The sequence below is a fragment of the Triticum aestivum genome, chromosome 4D (genome assembly GCF_018294505.1).
Source record: "Triticum aestivum cultivar Chinese Spring chromosome 4D, IWGSC CS RefSeq v2.1, whole genome shotgun sequence".
NCBI lineage: Eukaryota > Viridiplantae > Streptophyta > Magnoliopsida > Poales > Poaceae > Triticum > Triticum aestivum.
Window position 1 is genome coordinate 455499112 of NC_057805.1, and position 20998 is coordinate 455520109.

At 50.9% G+C, this 20998-nt stretch overlaps 1 pseudogene; it reads left to right on the forward strand.

Moving 5' to 3' along the window:
• The first annotated feature begins 246 nt into the window (after nucleotides 1-246).
• LOC123097056 (uncharacterized) lies at nucleotides 247-20998 on the forward strand (annotated as a pseudogene).

Sequence of the window (20998 nt, forward strand, 5' to 3'; positions counted from 1 at the left end):
ATCCGGCCAGATTGACGAGGAGGAAGCAGCAGCACGGGGGCGCCGTCTTCTCTGGCAAAGGAGAGCAGCAGGGGAGCCCTCCACGTGGCGCCCGCATCCACCGCCAACTCGCCGCCCGCGCGGCTGAGAAGACGCGTTCCACAACTCCGGCGAGCACCGCCCGCCGCCCGGACGACGCCGCCCTCACCAGCAGAGGCCGCCGCCTCAAACCCTAGGCCCGGCCGGACAGATCTGGCGGTCCGATCCATGCGCCTGCCCGAGCGCGAGAAGCTCCCCGCCGCCACCTTCCTTGGCTACGCCCAGGGCCTGCCCGGCGCTAGCCTCTGGCAGCGGCGAGGAAAGGAGGGACGTGGTGACGACGAGGGGCGGTGGCGCGAGATCGGGGGTACAAGGTAATGTTTATATCTTGTGCGGTTGGTACATGTTAATAATATTACTGAAGTGTTATTATTCTCCTTCAGCACCTTGATGAACCTCCTATTCTGTCAAAATCGGATGGTGCAAGAATGCCTGTTTGTTTGGCCAAGAGAGAGAATGTTGGTTTGGGCAAAATGGTGGTCAGGGAAGCGGGAAATACATTGTACCTGCTCACTACTAGAAAAACGGCTATAGCTAATATGGACATTAATGGCGCACCATGTATGTGGTGCGCCACTGCTATATAGCAGTGGCGCACCAGATATAGGTGCGCCATTAGTGGCCATATTACTAATGGCATACTTGGTGTGTGGTGCGTCATTACTAGTTTTGTCCTGGCCCCACACCCTTCCCAGACTTAGTAGTGGCGCACCAGGGGGAAGTGCGCCATTACTAACAATTTTTTTTCAATTTTTTTTTCAAAACTAGTAATGGCGCACCACACACCAGGTGTGCCATTAATAACCCTGGTTACCAATGGCGCATTCCTAGGAGGTGCGCCATTGGTAACCTGAGAGCAGCTAGATATTTTTGACAGCCACCTACCACACTCACTTTTCCCACTTCATTCTCTCCACCTCTACCAAGCTTGGTCTCGGCTGCCTCCTCCTCCTCACCTCATTTGCATCATAGATTCACCCAAATTAAGTGGTTAAATTTCCTTTTTTTTGATAGGTAAGTAAGGGGAAAGCTTTCTTTATGTTCTAGATCTACTTTCTTCTCCCTCCAACGTACACACTTTTTATGGCCTAAATCTACGTATGTTTGTGGTGTTGCATATGTTTGTGTTTGCAGGTACCGGTATTTGAAATGCGATAGTTGCCAATATTTTGCCAGAATGTTGATTCATTTCCGTTTCGGCGAGAATTTGGCACTATGCATTCTTTTTGGTCCTATTTTTAGGCAAAGTCATGCCAAATTTTTTTTGTTCTAAAATATCGTTTTGCTCTACCCCGCAGGCGACCATGGTCCGCACGATGACCGAAGGCATCGTGAATAGGTTTTTGAGCTCCGCGAAGGCCGAGATGCTTCAAAAGAACGAGACGGAGATAAGATGTCCGTGTCGAAGATGCAAGCTGAAGAGCCTTATGGACCCGGATTCCAGACAGGTGCGGGACCACCTGCTCGTGCGTGGTTTCATGGATGGCTATCGGTGGCAAGGTGATGAAGATGATTATGAAGCCGTCCATGGGGGCCGGGAAAGAAATAAGGAAGGGTAGCAAGACAATAGCGGCGAGGGCGGGCGAGAAGACGAAGAATCTCCAGGACATGATCACGAAGTAGATGCAGGACACAGTCATCATGTTGAAGATGCCGGACATGATGATGAGGAAGATCAAGACGAAGGGCATGATCATGAAGATGAAGATGCCGGAGCAGACGACGATGGACCATCGATGGGCTGGGTGCATGACCCTCATATTCAAGAGCTGCTTCTCAAGCAGACGGGTAACGCAAGAGCTGCCGCCCGAGAGAAAGCCAAGCTGGATCAACTGGAGATAGACGCGGTTACTCCATTGTATGAAGGATGTAGGACCGAGGATACCCGCCTGAAAGTAACGCTCATGGCTCTGGAGATGAAGGTAAAACACAAAATGACCGACGCATGCTTCGACGAGAACATGTCATTCTGGCACGAACGTCTTCCCAAGGGGAACAAGTGCCCGACCAATTTCGAGGAGGCGAAGAAAATCATGTGTCCTCTGGATTTACCGCACGTGAAATACCATGTGTGCATGAGCGATTGCATCATTTATCGGGACGAGCACGCGGAGTCTACCATATGTCCGGTGTGTGGCGTCACTCGATACAAGAAGAGGAAGAAAGCTCCTCGAAAAGTGGTGTGGTACTTTCCGATCACTCCTCGTCTGCAGCGGTATTTCGCGGACCCTAAGCTAGCAAAGCTCCTGCGTTGGCACGCGGATAGGGAGGAGAAGAAGCGAGAAGATGACGGAAATGATCCGGAGATAAATAAAAAAGACAAAATGCTGAGTCACCCTAAGGATGCGAGCCAGTGGCAAGCGTTGAACTTCGAACACCCAGAATTTGGGGACGATCCAAGGAACATCATGCTGGGCGCGAGCACCGATGGAGTCAATCCGTTTGGCAGCCAGAGAAGCACACATAGCACCTGGCCTATGTTTTTGTGGATGTACAACCTTCCCCCTGGATGTGCATGAAGAGGAAGTACATTCACATGAGTATGCTAATTGAAGGGCCGAAACAACCAGGGAACGACATCAATCTGTATCTGGGGCTACTGAAAGAGGAGCTAGACACGTTGTGGAAAACGCCAGCCAATACGTGGGACGCTGCAGCGAAACAATATTTCCCTATGAGAGCCGCACTGCTCACGACGGTGCACGACTATCTCGGTTACGGATATGTCGAGGGGCAGGTGGTCCACGGATTTTGTGCATGCGTCAGGTGCATGGATGACACAACGTATCGCCAGCTAGATAGAGATCCCGGGTCTTCGAAAACCGTGTTCATGGCACATCGAAGGTGGCTTCGCGACGATGACGCATGGAGAAAACGCAAGGATCTGTTCGATGGTGAAACCGAACCCCGAAGACCCCCACGTACGAGGAGCGGCGAGGAAATAGACGAGCTGTGGAAAAATTGAAAAGGGTGCCCACCGCCGGGAAAGAAGCGAAAGACGCCAGAGCCGCTGCTGAAGGTATGGAAAACGAGGTCTGTTTTCTGGGACTTGTCGTACTGGAAGATCCTCCGTGTGCCTCACAGCCTTGATGTCATGCATATCACGAAGAACGTGTATGAGAGTCTGCTTGGTACCCTGCTCAACATGCCAGAGAGGATCAAAGATGGGTCGAAAGCAAGGGCAGACTTGCAATCAATGGGCATCAGGGAGGAGCTTCACGCAAAACGCCCTAATGATGATGATGATGAGGCGAAGGACACGGAAAGTCATCGCAAAGGCAAAAAGGCCAAGAAGATCGAATATGACTGCCCTCCCGCGTGCTTCACTCTAAGTCAGAAGGAGATCGAGCAGTTTTTCACCTGCCTCGTAGGAGTAAAACTTCCTTACGGTTACGCGGGGAAGATAAGAAGATACCTAGACTCAGCGAAGCAGAAGTTCAGCGGGATGAAGTCTCACGACTGTCACGTGCTGATGACGCAGATACTTCCAGTTGCAATCCGTGGGATCATGGACGCGCACGTCCGTGAAACGCTATTTGGCCTATGCAACTTTTTCGACGTCATCTCTCGGAAGTCGGTTGGCGTGAGGCAACTCAGAAGGCTACAGGAAGAGATCGTGGTGATACTATGCGAGCTTGAGATGTACTTCCCGCCCGCATTCTTCGACATTATGGTGCATCTGCTGGTCCATATCGTGGAGGATATCATCCAACTCGGGCCGACGTTCCTACACAGCATGATGTCGTTCGAAAGGATGAATGGTGTCATCAAAGGATACGTTCGCAACAGGGCACGTCCAGATGGAAGCATAGCCAAGGGCTTTCTGACTGAAGAGTCCATCTCCTTCTGCATGAATTATCTAGGCATCGAGAACCCCGTTGGTCTGCCCGTCAACAGGCACCTCGGTAGGCTCGCTGGATGGGGTCACCGCGAGGGTCGCCGCGAAATGCATGTCGACTTCAAGGGTCGACTCGCCCACTTTGAAAGAGCAAACCTAGTCGCGCTACAACACATAGACGTGGTCAATCCTTGGGTGGTAGAGCACAAAACCTTTATTGAGAAGACGTAGAATGACCGAGGCCAACAGAGGACGGACGGAGATATAATCAAAGAGCACAACTCATGTTTCACGCGTTGGTTCAAGGAGAAGCTTCTATCGTACCCTTTACATGAGGATTCTTCCGCGGAAGATAAACTCATATTCGCCTTGTCACAGGGTGCCGAGCACAACCTGATGACCTATGAGGCGTACGATATCAACGACTACACATTCTACACCGAGGAAAAGGACATGAAGAGTGATTATCAGAACTCCGGGGTAACAATGGAATCCTACACCGGTAACGACAAGGACAGATACTACGGAAGGATCGAGGAGATCTGGAAGCTGAGCTACGCTGGAGAGAAGGTCCCAATGTTCCGTGTCAGATGGGCCAAGAGCGTCCTAAAAGAAGATCGGTATTTCACCACCATGGTTATACCCGAAGCCAAATCCAAGACCGCGGGCGCAAACGTCACCGCGAAAAATGAGCCATGGGTACTGGCTTCCCAAGTGGACCAATGCTTCTTCATTACCGACCCGTCAAAGCCCAGTCGTGTTGTCGTTAGGAGAGGCAAAAAGAACATCATCGGAATGGATGGAGTCGCCAATGAGCAAGACTTCGACAAGTACGGCGACTCGAAGATGGAAGATGACGACGACGATGAAGTACCATACACCACAAGAAGAAGCAGGACCACCCTACCTAAAGGACGTCCGTTCAAGAGAAGAACTCAAGGGGTTCCGGGGCTAAATTATTCAACCGCGAGAAAGAAGGGCAAGAAGATTGTGAAAAGATAGCTAAGATCGAATCACGACGTGTCGGCCGCGTGTGTGTGTCAGTGGCAAGCTCAATTATTACATGCAACTAAATTATTACATGTATCACTTGATTTCAACCATGTCATCTAATTCTAAATCTTTGCATAATGGTTTTATCACTCCATTTGCATTTTCCTTTTCTTTTATCTCAAATCTTAAATTATTACATGCAACTAAAAATCCAAAAAAAATAAAAAAAATTAGTAATGGCGCACCAGGAAAAGGTGTGCCATTGCTATCACGGTGTTACGGCGCACCCCTAAATGGTGTGCCATTGATATACCAATTTTTATGGCGCACCCCTAAAAGGTGCGCCATTGCTAACCCTCCCCCCACTAAAATATCCAAGACGACCCAGCCGGTCGTCCTTCTCCCCAATCTGCATCTCGCCCCTCGCCTCTCGCCACCGCCGCCGATCCCCTACCACCACCACCGCCACCGCCACCGGCACGGCATCCACCTCCGCCTCCTCCTCCTCCGCGGCCACGGCCTCCACCTCCTCGGGACCCCGCCACACCACCCCTTCAACAGCAACAACGACAAACACCGCCTCGGCCTCCTCCACATCCTCGAGGTCCAGCCGCTCCAGCCTCGCCGCAGCGCGCGCCTCCCTCCCGGACCAGCCCGTCCTCTACTCCTTCCAGGAGCTCGCCGCCGCCACCAACAACTTCCTCGCCAAGCGGGGCTCCTCCGACACCTTCTGGCGCTGCTCCCTCCGCTCCCGCCCCGCCGCGCTCTTCCAGCTCCGACCGCTCCCGCTCCTCACGCCCGCGGCCACCTCTATCGCGCTTGCCCGCGTCGCGCTCTACCACCACGCCAGCCTCGCGCGCCTCCTCCCCGTCGGATCCGCTACGGCCGCAAGTGTAAGCTCCCCCTCCCCCTCGCCCCTCTAGATCTCCAGGTCTGTTACCGGCATGCGCAACGTTCGTGATGATGCCCCTCCTTTGCTCTCCTTGCCCTGCTTGCTTGCTTGCGAGCCATGGTAAACTCTGAATTTGGTTGCTTGCTTTCTTTCTTCAGTAGGCCAAGAAACAGGGAGTGAATCAAGCAACTGAATCCTTCAATGTGAATCAAGCTGTGACAGGTATCTCTACATGCTTAATTCACTGAATTTTGTTTGCAGTAGATGCACTGAAATTTACTGAATTTTGTTTGCGGTAGGAGTAGTTGCAGTTCTGAACTGCTAGGAGTACATGGAGTTGTAGTACTCTTCTCACTGGAGTATTTTAGTTAAATTACTCCAGGAGTACAATGAGAAGGAGTATTACAATGAGAAGGTTAATTTCATTTAATGCTATGAGTACTCTTCTCACTGGAGTTTCAGTAGTTGTAATTTCAGTAAATTTTGCTTGTTATGTGCTTGCATGCTCGATATTTAGAAATACAGAAAAATTAGTAACATTGACAGAAATTCAATTTAACAAACCATTATCAGCTGTAGGATTTGTAAATTTTACTGATTTTCTTGTTAAATGGAGTACATCTTGTAAAGTAACTGAATATTACTCCTACTCTGTTAAATGGAGTACATCTTGTAACAAAATGGAGTAGTCATGAGTACTGTAAGTTACTCCTTGTCCTTGTACTGTTAACTGAATTTTTGATTGGATATTTGCATGTACAGCAAGTCAATTTGCAACTCCTCGTCCTACACCAGGCTACTCCTATAACAAGCTACAACAAGTACATCTAAAGCAAGCTCTGGAGTAACTGGATGTAAGTACTCCTAATTTTGGTTTTCTTTGCATCATGATCAACATATGACCATGATTTGCTTTGCTTTGCTTCATGGTCAACATATAAATATTCTTAGTGAACGATGGTGTCTGTGTTTGCGAGAATCTCGGCTGTATCTGGTTTCTCAATGCTGCTTCTGTGGTTTGCATAATGCTGTGATGAATCATGAAATCTACAACGCATGTCAGACTTCAGAGATGCCATAGGGCATTGATGCCATAATGCTGTGGTTTGCATAATGTTCGTTGTATTGGGTATGTTATCTGTATGATTGATGCAAAGCAAAATGTCTATCTGCTACAAGTTCCCCAAAATTTCAGGGGCGCCACAACTGAACTGAGGCTCCTTCAGTTCAATATTTTGTGCGGGGACAAATAGTTACCCCTTTCTCCTGAAATATTGATTAATTTCCGTTTCGATTGAGAATGGGGCACTCCTAGGTCAAGAAAATTAGCAAAAGGCATGCCCAATTTTCTTGACCTAGAAGGTGCCCGATTCTCAACTGCAACAAAAATTAATCAACATTTATAGACAATGTTATTTCGACAAAGCAAATATTTCTAAGTGGCTTTTATAGTTTTCCCTTAAGTTGAAATGCAAACTATTTTTTCTTCCTGTAGCAAGAGCAATAGTGCACTTAGTAGGATAGAAAATATATAACCTGCAATAGTGCACTTAGTAGGATAGCAATAGTGCGCTTGGAACAATCTTTTGGGTAAAGGGGTGTTTATAACCTCTAATGTGAAAATATATAGGATAGAAGAATAGATACTACCTTGATCTCATCCAATAACTCTAGTAGCCTTTTTTCCTATTTAGAGCGAACATGGCCGACAACGATGAGGCCGGCGGTTCGGGCAAGCCATTCTGGGAGTTGTCCCAGGAGATGGAGGAAGAACCTCACCGCCATGAGGACGCCACGGAAGACACCGATCCCGACTACACAACCCCTAGTGGCGTCGGGGATGACACCACTGATGGTACCGCCGGGGATGCCACCACTGATGATGGCAGCGAACGCACAGATGGCAGCCAACCGAAGAGGCAACGGAAGGACCGGCGCCCGAACGTGCTCGGCACCGTCAAGGAGGAATTTACTGAAGTGTCCTCCAGTGGGCATCCAACGGCGCCCAAAGAATTAGTCAGTGGGTACGCGGGACAACTCGGGTGCATTCTCCGGAGCACCATCTCGATCAACACCGAGAACCTAAGGCATCGTGACCGAGGGAATTTGCGCAACCTCCTCTTCACGAAGCTGCACGAACGATACAAGTTCCCCGGTGACTTCGCAAACACACGCCTCTCAGGGAATAAAGTGAACAGTGTCGCCCTCACGAAGATGAGCACGGCCCTGGCTACTTGGAGAGCCGCGGTGAAGAGAAGGATTCTAAGTGGTGATAGTTATGAGAAGATCAAGCAGACAAATCCTTCGATCAGTGAAGCTGACTACCTGGAGTTCAAGATCAAGTGCGAGAGCAACACATCCGCGGAATCAAGTCAGTGGGGGAAAGATATGCGGGACTTGAACTTAGGGGTCCACAAACTCGGTCCCGGCGGTTACAGAGTGGCGGAACCTAAATGGGACAAGGAGGACGCGGAGCGTGCCGAGCAAGGCCTGCCGCCCCTCTTCGATAAATACCATGAAAAGCAGACCAGGAACTATGTTAGGGCCCGGTACAAGGTGGACCCGGTAACAAAGGAGCTTACCACGGATCCGAAGGTGAAGGCGCTTGAGCTTGTTCTGGTAAGGAATACACCCCCGCGTAATTAGCTCCATATGGTTGCATTCTAATTAATGAAGCCAAATTTTTAAATGGTTCAGTTCCTTCCGCAGGAAACTGAAAGCAGTAGCGCGGGGTCTCAGAGCTCCCCGTCTGCCCCTTGGGACACCACTTTAAATAGGGCGTTGAACGTAATGAAACACAAGGATAAGTTCAGTAAGTCGTCGTCAGCTGGTCGTGTGGCCGGCAAAGGCTTGTCCACGAAATGGTCGGAATACTATAAGGCTGGGCGAAAGGAGAGAAAGACCAGCTCGGAAAGCCAGGAGCGCGAGGTTAAAGAACTCAAGGCACAAGTGGCGCGGATTCCGGAGATAGTCCAAGGGCAAGTGCGAGACCAAGTGGGAGCGACGATCACCGCCATTATGCCTTCCTTGCTTGAGGGGCTGCGGGGGTGGATTGCGGGCGGCCAACAGGGGCCGCCCCCGATTCCCAGCTTCACGGGCAGCAAGTCGCACAACGCGCCGGCGTTGGTGTCTCCGGCGGAGGCGGCATTGGTGTCTCCGGCGTCGGCGCCGGCATTGGAGCTTAATGCACCCGGGTGTGGGAAGAATACGCCGGCCGGCACCTCGGCAGCAAGCGGCCCCTCCGTCACTTGCACGCCCGCCGTTGGCGGTGCCTCGACATTAGCCGAGCTCGACGCCATCACGGTAACTAAGCCTCGGCCGATGACTTCATCTCCTTGCCTTTGACTGGGCATCCCTGACGCCCTACATGTTTTCGCAGGGTGCCGCCAACATTCCATGCACTCTTCTGCACTTCATGGACGGCGAGTTGATCGATGTCGCCAAGGACAAAATCGTTGAACCGGGCAACCGTGTGTTCCACGGTAATCCGATGCCATCCACCGTGTATAGGGTTCAACTGGTTCGGGTGCTGTGGGGCTGCGACGACTTGTTACCTCCGTATCGACCCCCTGGGGCCGACGAAGATGATGTGATGACCCTCAGCGCCTACTTAAACTGGTCCATGCTTTGGCCGAAGAGCCAGATTCGTTTGGGGGCGGGGGACACCACCCCACAGACAACACCGCCAGTCGTGCCAGCGCCAAGCCATGGCAAGACTGCCACAACGCTACCGCCGTCAGCTGATCCGGACACGCATATGGCACAGGATCCGGATGATGACGACGGTACATTTTCCAACGTTGATAAGTACATCAACGAACATGGGTACGGTGGCGAATTCTTGGGGCCTCCTTCTCAAGAACCCAACCCTGCAAAAGACGATCGCGATCTAGCTGGTACCGCGGAGAAACCCAATTGCAACAGGCGTCGTCTGGCGTTCAGTTCTCAGGAGACGCCTCCAGCTGCCGCCTTCACCGAGACTCAAATAGCCGAGGTGCAAAATATTATCAGCCCCAACACACTCAAGAAGGTGGTCTCTGAGCAGAACTCGATCCCATTACAGCAGAAGAAGTAGAAGGGACGAAAAAGAAAAAATAACAAGGGTGCGAGCCAGCCGGCACCGAGTATGATCCGTGCTCAGGACGGGCCACCAATACCTAAGGATATCTCGAGGAGGGTGCATGTGGCGGGTAGGCCGATGCTACCGACTAATCTGCTCAATGATGCAACCGGTGCTATGCGGAGTCTGCATGACTGTGTTCTTTCTATGGAGAAGCGGCGTCTCTCCGAGAATGATGTGGCATACCCGGTTTTCGTGACCAAGGTGCCAGAGGGCAAGGGCTTTGTCGATAGCACCATCGGGAGTATGATCGTCCTGCGGTTTGATGACATCTTCGCTATGTTTAACCTTTATCCGCTGCACTACACCTTCATTCGGCTATTTTCGCTCAGTATGGAGATGCGGATCATTAGAGACAAGACCCCGGACATCGTGATAGTTGCCCCCTTCTACATGTGTGCCAAGATCTTGGGCAGCGCTGGGGACTGGCAAGTCGCGAGTTCATACCTCGAAGGCGTCATTCTGGCGAACCCAGATAAGGATAAATTCCTCGTGCCTTACTTTTTCGAGTAAGTCATCCCCTCACCGCCCCGTAACATATGATTTCTTAGATTTCGATCGTTCTTTTTTTCTAACATTCCGTGTTTTGTGCAGTGACACACATTGCACACTCATCCTCTTAAGCCCGAAATATTCCATGGCCACGTATTTGGACTCGGACCGTCAGTCGAAGAAAGACTACACAAATATCAAGAAAGTTCTTGATGATGCTCTCCCCGGCTACGCCAAATCTGGAGGCACCTTCAGGAGGCCAATTTGTAGGTACGGCAAGCACGTGTTCACCCACGTAATGACGTTCCCCTGCGTCAAGCAGCCGCCTGGCAGTCAAAATGATGCCTACTACGCCCTCCATCACATATGGGCGATCGTACGGGACCATAATCACCTTATGCTACCAAATAATCACAAAGAATGGGCCGCACGCTTGTCGGCAATCCAGGACGAGGACATCAGACAAGAATTTTTTCGCATCCAGTCGGAGTTTGCGGAAATCATCTATCAAGATGTCCTTCGTACCTCGGGGTAGTTCTACCTCAAATATCAACCGTCCAACAGTGAAATAGAAACAACGCTACAAATGCAGGCTGACAACGACCGCACATTCATGACCATCACGAAAGACGGCGGCTTCATCCACGCTCCGGTCCCTGAGTCGAGTCGAAAGTATTGATGCTATGTAGTTCTGAAATATCGATTAGCTCATGTTGTAATTAGACTTTAATGAACTTGTATGTCTCTTTAGTTTGGACAGTCGTTCAACTTATATGTAATCGATGCTATTTATTAGTAGGACCATGAATCGTGCTATTAATGTGTTGCTTTTCTCTTCCGATCCTTTTGTTGCATACTTATATATTGCTTATATATTATCTGTGAATTGCTACTAATGTTTTGTTTGTCTAGTGCATAGAGATGCCGTCGTATATCGTGTACAAGGGTGAGGTTCCCGGAGTCTACGATGACTGGGAGGAGTGTCAGAGACAGGTTCACTGTTTCAGCGGTAACAGTTACAAAGGGTACACCACTAGGGCGAAGGCGGAAGCTAGATACGCGCGCTATCTAGCGGGAGAGAGGAGGGAGCGGAGGAGGAACCGGATGAAGATCAGTTTCATCGTGATGATGCTCATCATGACCGCAACCCTCTTCTATGTGATGGTAGTTTAGATATCGACTTGTAATGTGAAGACAAACTCGCTACTCGTGGTCTCGAGACTTGTAGTGTTCTAACTTTGTTCGGTATTTTGAATTCAGAGACTAATACGATGAATTGTATTCGGAGACTAATCTTCTATTGTATTCGATAAATCTGCTGTTTATATGTTGTGCTGTTTATATTCTGTGCTGTAATGTATTTTGTAACCTGTGCAAATATCAGAAAAGCAAAAAAAAATCTAATATTCATAGTAGTGGCGCACCATATTGCACTTTAGTGGCGCACAGAAATAAACACACCAGTGGCGCATTATCTAAAAGTGCGCCATTAGTAACCCAGAGCACAAGGTACACATGGCCCCTTGGAGTAACAGCAGTGGCGCACTTCTGCGGCTAGTAATGGCGCACTTTAGCTCCGCCATTAGTGTCTGGGATAGTAATGGCGCACCAGGTGGTGCGCCATTACTATTTATTAGTAGTGGCGTGATAATAGTGGCGCACTTATAGTGCGCCATTAATAGCCAAAATAGGTGCGCTACTAACAGCCTTTTTTCTAGTAGTGGCTAGGCCTTAGTTGGTTTGAGTATCCCAACAGGCATCAGGTTTTTTTGTTTGTTAAAAAAGCACAAAATTGTAATGCCTAAACCCTATATATGTATACTACCAAATTTATATTATGTGAAAAAATGTTTATTTTCTTAGAGCATCTCTAGCAGACCCTTATATCGCCGACCCTTATCGCGCGTTTACAGTTGGCGAAAAACGCGTTTTGCGGGCTCGCACGGGCTGCATCCGAACAGAATATTCATAAAATATTTTGTTTTACGGTTCCGCTATATATGCGGGGTCTGTTCGGCCGAAGCCCGTGCGAGCCCGTAAAACGCGTGGTTTTTTTTAGAATTTGACACATATCTCACATATGACAGTAATATGAATTCAAATAACATGAAATGTGAATATTATGAATCCGAATTACAATGATTATTCAAGTCATCGAATGAAACTAATAATTCAATACAACAATTGTTCTGAATACAACAATGATACCGATCACACATGAACTAAATGTAATGAATGTAAAATTGGTCGGTCCCTTTGTCAATGGTGCTCAATGCCTTTGGTCATGCCTCTGCCAATGGTGCTCAATGAGATCCTCCTAGAGCTGCTGGTGGGTGTTTGCATCTTCAATCTGCCGGCATATCTGAAGGAATGCTTGTATGCGGTCAGGGTCTCTAGCTGGCTTCACACGGCAACCGACATTGTCGTAAAAGAACTCCAAGTTCAAGTCCCTCTCATCTTCGATGATCATGTTATGAAGAATCACACAACATGTCATGACGTTGCTCAGGATTTTCTTGTCCCAAAAACGGGCAAGACCACGAACAATGGAAAATCTAGATTGCAAAACCCCGAAGGCTCATTCAGTATCTTTTCGGGCAGCTTCTTGTACCTTCATAAATTCAATATGCTTCCTAGTTTTGGGATTTTTGATGCTCTTCACAAATATACATCAAGAGGGGTAAATACCATCTGTAAGATAGTACCTCTTTGTGTACTCATGCCCATTCACCGTGAAGTTGCAAGCAGGAGCATCACCACTAGCAAGTCTAGCAAACAAATGAGATCGTTGCAACAAATTGATCTCATTGAGAATACCCGACATACAAAAAAAAATGCCAAATCCATAAATCCTCGGATGCTACGGCCTCTAGCACAATTGTTAAATCACGAGACTTGCCACAATACTGCTCGTGCCATGCCTTTGGGCAGTTTTTCCAAGTCCAATGCATGCAATCAACGCTTCCTAGCATATCGGGCCAACCTCGCTTCTCATTTGCTGCCATCAACTTTATTGTGTCTTCCTTGTTGGGTGCACGAAGATAGACAGGACCAAAGATGCGGGTCATCACTTTGGCAAACCTACGCACCGACTCAATTGTAGTATTTTCGTCAATGTGAAGATACTCGTCAGCATAGTCAGCCGGAATACCATATGCAATCGCCCGCATAGCAGCGGAGATTTTTTGATAGGCGCTAAAACCCAACAGGCCCGTGGCATTTCTCCTTTGAGTAAAAAACCGACAATTGGCCTCGCAAGCTTGCACAATTTTTATGAAGAGTGATCGACTCATTCGATACCTTCTCCAGACGAGGTGCGGCGGATAGGTAGGATTGTCCGCGAAGTAGTCTTGCATCAACATCATATTCCCGAGATGGCGGTTGCGAGGGATGCAAAGACGACCGACGATCGAACCTCGCCTTCTCTTGCGGTTTCGATCCTCGTCCTCCTTCACCGCTAGGACCGCCACGGCCATCTGCTGTCGATGGCGCTCGAGCATCGGTTCCACGTTCGAGTCATCGGACGAGGATGAATCTTGGAGCAAAATTTGCTCGCAAGGGCTCAAATCCATCTACAAAAAAACGCATCCAAGCTCGCATCAACGAAATTTCTGCGGCCGAGCTACAAAGGGAAGGAAAGGGGCTCATCGGGGCGGCGACGACCGGTGGCGGCTCGGTGAATCCATGGCGGGGGGGGGGGGGGGGGGGGGGTGGCTCGGCGTATCCGGGGCGGCGGCGACTCGTGGCGGTCTATCCGGGGCGAAGGCGGCGTTGGAGCGACTCGGCTCGGTGGATCCAGGGCGCGCGGCGCGATTCCGCTGGCGGAATGGCTGGAATCGCAGGCGGCGGGCCGGCGGCGACGGTGGCAGGCGGCTGCGTGAGGGGATGTGGGGAGCGGGTGCGCTGAAATATCCCTCCCGCCAACCGTTTTCATGGGATACAGGGCACCGACGGGGCGGGGGGAGGGAGAGCATGTGTTTTCACAGGTCGGACGGGGATTTTACCGCGTCCCGCAAAAAAAATTATGGGTTACGCTTTTAAGGTTTCTATTCGGGTCACTTTTTTCGCCCAAACCCGTAAACTGGCGGTTATTTTGCGGTAGTTATCCGTTTAGGATTCTTGTCTCTTCTTCTTCCCGACCTCTTTGGCTTTGATGATGTGGTTTCCTAGGGGAGAATATCTGGTGCACCGGTGCTTGTAGTGCTACCAGTGCACCGGACCCATGTTGCACATTTTAAATGTTCAAAAAAAATTGAAAGAAATTTAGCGCATTCACATAACATTAATGTAGATTGTCATAAAATTTCAAGTAAAAATTCTAAACATAGCTCGTAAAACAAAAATGGCAAATTCAACATTGAATAGTACATAACATACGTTGGACTTTAGATTTGGCCCATTATCACACTAATGTCAATTTTATCATTTCTTTATCTCAAGAAATGTTTTAAATTTTGATACGAAATTTTGTTACGACATACATTGATGTTGTGTCAATGTGCTAGATTTTTTTTGAACTTTTTAAAATGTTGTACGGCATCCGGTGCACCGGTAGCACTACAAGTGTGGGTGCACCAGATACGTTCCCGGTTTCCTGGTTCTGTATGTGTGCAGCAGACCGTTTCCAAGTCCGAGTTGGAGTCATGGTCTGTTTTTGCACGTCATAAACGGAGGCGATACGCGCACGTTGGGACACCGCACCGCCGCTCCCCCTCCCTTCCCAGGAAAGCTTCTTTACGCCGCCCGGACGACGACCACCCTCCCTGCCATGCCTCGCCGCGCTCCTGCGGCATGTCCTCCCGACGGCCGCCATATCTGTGCCGACGCTGGCGGCGGTGGACAACTCCTCGCCGACGTGGATGGAACATCTCGACGCATTGCAGATGCAGGGGCGGAGCCAGGATTTGAACATAGGGGGGGCGAAGATGACAATGCACATGTAATGCAGCACCAAAGTATATCAAATTTTAAATATATTTTGACGAAATACAACCTGAGTTGCTTTCATTGCAATATCAAACAAACGATGACAATATTTGTTCTGCAATTACACTGAAATAGATACATTTTTTACTAGCCTAGATGTATATCTACGCACAACAAGCCCATCAAACAATCAAACGTCATTCTTTGTAGTGTTCTCACTCCTAAAATATGTACATTAAAACAAATGGCTTCAATTGTTAGTTATTGGTGGTCTCTTGTTCTTCATGCTTTATGCAATTCTAGACTTCTAGTTAGTTCGAAAATAGGTATTTCATTTGTAATTGATTCTAACTACTCCCTTCCTTCCAAATTAGATGACCCAATTTTATACTAACTTTAGTACAAAGTTGGGTCATCTATTTTGGAACGGAGGGAGTAGTAGTTTGTATAATCTGAAGGTAAAATTAATACTATATAGTATCTTGTCGCGCCTGCATATGACAGTAGTCAACATATGCAGCGGACGGAACAAGTGCAGGTTCAGAGTTGCACTTGATCTGAACCTGCAAGCATCCTGCGTGGCGAGCTGGGTCGTGGGCCTTGTAGCGTGCGTGTGTTGAGGGTGGCTGGCCCAGGATGCCAGCTACATATTGTACCCAGACCTGATCGATTGGGCAGGAAGGAAAATATCTGAAGTTAAACTCTCTCCTCACCACGCTCCTCACCTGCTCCCTTCTCTCTTTCTCCCCCAAATTCTAGATCGAGATCCCAGGGCATTACAATCTGGTATTCAGAGCCAATTTTTCCCGATCTACGCCGCGCCGCCGCCCTCATAACCTCTTGATCGCCGGTAACATCCACTGAGTCAGGTGCGAATCGCCCCGGCGAACTCGCGCAAAATCCTGCTCAGGGTTCGGGTCAATTCGGAGCGAGACGACGGCGCCGCCATCCAAGCCTTCGGCGCAGACCCGCCGTGTCCTCGCAGCGATGACGGAGACCACCGACAAGTTGCAGAGCCTGCTCGAGTCGGTGATTCGCCGGCTGGACGCGAATCAGAAGACCGCGGACGAACGCCACCAGGCGCAGCTCTCCTACAATGACCACGTCTCCACAGAGCTCAAGCATCTCGCAAAACAGATCGACCTCACCCAGGCCGATGTGGACGAGGCCTGCAAGAGCGCGCCGTTGCCGGATCCAGTGGCCATGGGCACCACCGAAGCGCGGTCTCCCTCGGGGACTGCGGGCTCGACAGCTCAGGTGCCACCACCACCTCGCCCAGCGCCGACCCACCTCTACACAGAGGGCACTTCGCAGCTTCCATTCGCTCGCCTGGTCAACCATGGGCCACCGCTGCTCACCGGGGCGCCCTCACCAACAGAGCACGGCCGCTACAACGACACCTTCACCAAACCACCCAAGCATGACTTTCCTCGCTTCGACGGCACCACCCCGCGCATCTGGCTCGAGCGCTGCACGCACTATTTCGAGCTCTACCGCGTGCCAGTGCACAATTGGGTCACCACTGCCGTGCTCTACATGGAGGGTCTAGCTGCGATGTGGTTGCAAGCTTACAAAGAGAAGCATCCGAACATCACCTGGGCAACATTCAGAGCCGCTGTGGAAGAGGAATTTGGACCAGAGGAGTTTGAAGTGCAGATGCACGCGTTGGTTCAGTTAAGACAGACCAGTACATTTCAGGAATATCGCCAGGAATTCGAGACAGCCATGTATCACTTGCTTTCCTTGGATCCCACTTTGAGCTCGAAGTTTTTCATCTCTTAGTTCTTACTGGGCCTCAAGGACGAGCTCAGACTTGGCGTCAGATTACAGGCACCCACCAGCATCACTCGCGCGTCAGTCTTCGCGCGCATCCAGGAGGAGGAACTCGAGAAACAGAGAGCACCACGCCACAAGATCACACCGGTGGGACGACCTCCACCAGTACTCAACAACCCAGCACCTGCTCGAGCTGCCGTTCCTCCACGCCAGGGTGGCGATGATTTCGCTCGGGAGCGACAGTTGAAGGAATTCCGGCGTGCTAATGGACTCTGTTTTCGTTGTGGAGATAAATACTCCAGGGAACATCAGTGTAAACGAACAGGGCAGATACTCATGATCGAGGTGGGCGACTACGGGGAAATCCTGTCAGATGATACAATACATGCACTGCAACTGCTAGACACACCAGCAGCTCAAGAACCAGAGTGTTGCTCACTATCCCATCATGCCGTCTCCGGTGAGGAAGCCCCCTCCACCATGCGTCTCCGAGCGCAAGTAGGAGATCAAGTGATGATGTTGTTAGTTGATTCAGGCAGTACCCATAGTTTCGTCAGTGAGTCCTTTCTCTCGAGGTTGTCTGTCCAAACTGAACCCCTGCCGCCTGTCTCTGTCCGGGTAGCGAATGGCCAACGTCTGCAGTGCGACAAGATCGTCCGATCCTTGCCATGGGAAGTGCCAGGACACACCTTCCACACCAATCTGCGAGTACTGCAACTCAGTGCGTATGATGGGGTTCTCCGAATGGATTGGCTGTCGCAGCACAGTCCTATGAACTGCCACTGGCAACTGAAGACGATTTCCATCCTGGTGGGTGATAAAACAGTGCACCTCTAAGGTGTCAAAACCACGGACCTACCCCCGATCACAGAATCAGATGCTTATGAGCTCCAGCGCATGGAAATCGCCAATGATATATGGACAGCAGCACTTGTGACAGTGGAGCGGACGGACAAACCTGAACCAACGCCCATACCACCAAATATTCAGAAGCTGTTGTTTGAATACAAGGACGTTTTCGCCGAGCCCTGTACATTGCCGCCTCGCCGACAGTATGATCATAGCATCAATTTGGAGCCCAATAGTGCACCAATCAACACAAAACCCTACCGCTATTCACCAGCTCAGAAAGACGAAATAGAGAAACAAGTACAGGACATGCTGGAATCAGGAGTGATCGCCCATAGCTCGAGCCCGTATGCTGCTCCAGTGCTGTTAGTAAAGAAAAAAGATGGGAGTTGGCGGTTTTGTGTCGATTTTCGACGACTGAATTCGGTTACAGTCAAGAACAAGTTTCCCTTGCCCGTTGTGGGCGAGCTTCTCGATGAACTGGCCGGTGCTGCATACTTCTCCAAGATTGACCTCCGAGCCGGCTACCACCAGATACGAATGCGTGAAGAGGATGAGGAAAAGACAGCCGTCAAGACACACCACGGCCATTATCACTTTCGTGTGATGCCCTTTGGACTGTGCAATGCTCCAGCCACGTTCCAATGTCTGATGAACACCATCTTCGGGCGCCACGTGCGTAAGTTCATAATCATTTTTCTTGATGACATATTGGTTTTCAGTGAGGAGCTGCAGGAGCACGAAGAGCATCTACGAGTTACCTCCTCCTCCGCGAGCATCAGCTGTTCGCCAAGGCCTCCAAGTGCTCGTTTGCGCAAACTAGCATCGAGTACCTGGGCCATGTCATCTCAAAGTACGGCGTCGCTACGGATCCCAGCAAGACCAGTGCGATGAACGCCTAGCCCGTTCCAACAAACCAAACCGAGCTGCGCGGTTTCCTCGGCCTAACCGGCTACTATCGCAAATTCGTTCCGCACTACGGAATCATCGCCAAGCCCCTGACACAACTGCTCACCAAGAAAGGATTCGAGTGGAACGAGAAGGCACAGGACGCATTCGTCATGCTCAAGAAGGCGATGGTGAGCACACCCGTGCTCGCCCTTCTGGACTGCGCGCGCCCATTCACGATCGAGACTAATGCCTGCGACACGGGCGTGGGCGCGGTGCTCATGCAAGACGGCCACCCCGTGGCATACCTCGGCAAAGCCTTGGGCGTGCGCAATCAGAAGTTGTCGACCTACGAAAAGGAATTCTTGGCGGTGATGATGGCTGTCGACAAGTGGAGACCTTATCTTCAGCGGGCGCCGTTCGAGATCGTCACCGACCACAAGAGTCTCTGCGCCCTCAGCGACCAGCAATTGGCGACGGAGCTGCAGCGCAAGGCCATGGCGAAGCTGGTCGGCCTCCAGTTCACCTTCCGCTACAAGCGCGGCACCGACAACGGTGCAGCGGACACGCTCTCGCGTGCCGGCCACTTGATGGCTCTCGGCGCGCTCTCCTTGTGTCAACCACAGTGGCTCCAGGAAGTCGCCAACTCTTACGCGACGGACCCGGACGCCCAGGAGCTGCTCGCCAAGCTCGCCGTCATCGACACTGACGACCAGGGGCGCACCCTGCAGCAAGGCGTCATCAGGCAGCGTGGGCGCCTCTGGATTGGAGCAAACTCGGCCCTGCAGACGAAGCTCATCTCGGCGCTGCACCACAGCGCTGTCGGCGGCCACTCCGGTGCCACGGCGACCTACCATCGCGTCCGCAAGCTGTTCGCTTGGACCGGCCTGAAGCGTGCGATCGAAGATTTCGTCAAGCAGTGCGCCGTGTGCCAACACTCCAAGCACGAGCACACGCACCCGGCAGGCAAGCTTCAGCCGCTGCCCATTCCTCAAGCTCCGTGGCAGGAATTGACCATGGATTTCGTCGAAGGACTTCCCAAATCAGAGGGCTACGATGCAATCATGGTCGTCGTCGACCGGCTCACCAAGTACGCACATTTCGTGCCGCTCCGCCATCCCTTCACGGCAGCTCAGGTCGCCCGCGCGTTCTGGGAACACATCATCAAGCTTCACGGCGTGCCTCACTCCATCGTGTCTGATCGTGACAAGATCTTCACCAGCACAATGTGGCGCGAGCTCCTCGCCACCGCCGGGACCAAGCTCCTGTACTCCACGGCTTACCATCCGCAAACAGACGGCCAAACAGAGCGCGTCAACCAGTGCCTGGAGATGTACCTCCGGTGCGCCGTGCACGAGACGCCCAAGCAATGGCGCAAGTGGCTACCTACAGCAGAATTCTGGTACAACTCGACCCATCACTCCTCTCTGAACTGCTCCCCGTTCAAAGCTTTATATGGGCGAGAGCCAAATCTTGGAGGGCTACCACACCTGGATTCGGAGCTGCCAGCGAATGCCCAGGGCGAGGATCTGGACTGGGCCTCTCACACTGAGCTGCTCCGATCGCAGCTAGCTCGCGCCCAAGATCGTTTCAAGAAGCAGGCAGATCGTCACCACGCTGAACGCGCGTTTGATGTGGGAGAACAGGTTTTGCTCAAGCTTCAACCATATGCCCAAACTTCAGTCGCCAATCGCCCCTGCCGCAAGCTGGCCTATAAGTTCTTCGGACCCTTCCTCCTCACCGAGCGCGTGGGCACGCTCGCGTACAGGCTCAAGCTTCCGCCAGACAGCCGCATTCACCCAGTGTTTCATGTTTCCCAGTTGAAGCCTTTCGTTCCTGATTATACACCGGTCTTTGCGGAGCTTCCTAAGGTACCAGATCTTGCAGCCAACGAGATCCAACCAGCAGCAATCTTGGACCGTCGCATGATGAAGAAAGGAGACGCGCCGGTCATCCAGCTGCAGATTCAGTGGGCGAACATGCCATCCACAGCAACAACTTGGGAGGATTACTCGGTGCTTCGTCAAAAACTGCAAGCATCTGGGAGGAGGAATCCGCTCGAGAGGGGGACAATGTCGCGCCTGCATATGACAGTAGTCAACATATGCAGCGGACGGAACAAGTGCAGGTTCAGAGTTGCACTTGA